The following is a 1,140-nucleotide window of genomic DNA, read 5'->3' on the forward strand; positions in this document are numbered from 1 at the left end:
CTTGCAAGTCGATAATGAAACGTGGGGATCTTTCCGCAATTTAGAATGTGATTTGCAGGTCGTTATTTAGGGATGATACCCACTAACATCACTGGGAGTTAGTTGCGTGATTGGGTTAACTTGTCTGTTGCGCTGCATGGTCCAAGAAGTACAGAGCTTGTGTGGAAGGTGTTCTTCAGAGTCCTGAACCCCAGGTTCTCTTGTCTTGTAATTTTAGGTCCATCACTTTAGATTGCTGAAAGAAGATAGAAGACAACAATTGGGTTGAGGGCTTTTGAGATTAAATTCACTCTTTAGGTCACTCTTTAGGTATCGCATTTTAAGGCTGTACTTAGAAGTGGAGGGGGGAAAATATGCAGTGCAGCTTTTCATCCTTGCTGCTGGTAGAAATCTGTAATGAAGAGCTTGAAAATTATATTTTGCTTCTGTTACTCAAATTTTCACACTTTTTCTGCATTTTACTAACAAGTATTTATAAAGTTTGGTAAATGTAGGTTGCATACCTTACCCCCATGCAAGGTCAAGCTGTACCTGCAAATATTTATGCAACTTCGTGGGTTATCATGAGATAAGTTGGCCTTTGAAGTGCTGTTAGGTACAATCTAATCTATTCTGAAAACAAATATAGAAAAGTTGCTCTTCACGAGCATTTTTATAAGACCTGGAGATTAAAATCTTTGGCACAAATGAATTAACTGCACCCAGAAAAAGGATGAAGTTCATGTGAGGTTAAAAAACCCCAAAACCCCAGAAAATTCTTCTGGCTGGGAGGCTGTCACTCCACAGCTTTCAGGAGCAGTGCTTTAGGAAACGGCTGGCTAGCGTGGTGTGCCAGTCAGCAGAAACTACTTGGCTGAAAAAGGCCATGTAGCTGCTGTCAATAGTCTTTGTTAATGTGATCAGCGTTCCCCTTAAAGAAAAGAGTCATAGAGACTAGATTAATGAGCTCAGTGTGCTGCATAAAAACACGCTGGATAAATGAGCTCCTATATAACCTAGGTCCACTGGCATGCATCAGTAACATGTAGACTGCACGTAGTCTGATCACTAACATAGTTACTGTAACTACGGTGATTAACAGGACCTGTGTACCTGTGTATCGATCTAACTTAATAGGGGGCTGCTGGAAAAACAAGCAGG

Source organism: Charadrius vociferus, unplaced genomic scaffold, assembly GCF_000708025.1.
Source record: "Charadrius vociferus isolate BGI_N301 unplaced genomic scaffold, ASM70802v2 scaffold435, whole genome shotgun sequence".
NCBI classification, from domain to species: domain Eukaryota; kingdom Metazoa; phylum Chordata; class Aves; order Charadriiformes; family Charadriidae; genus Charadrius; species Charadrius vociferus.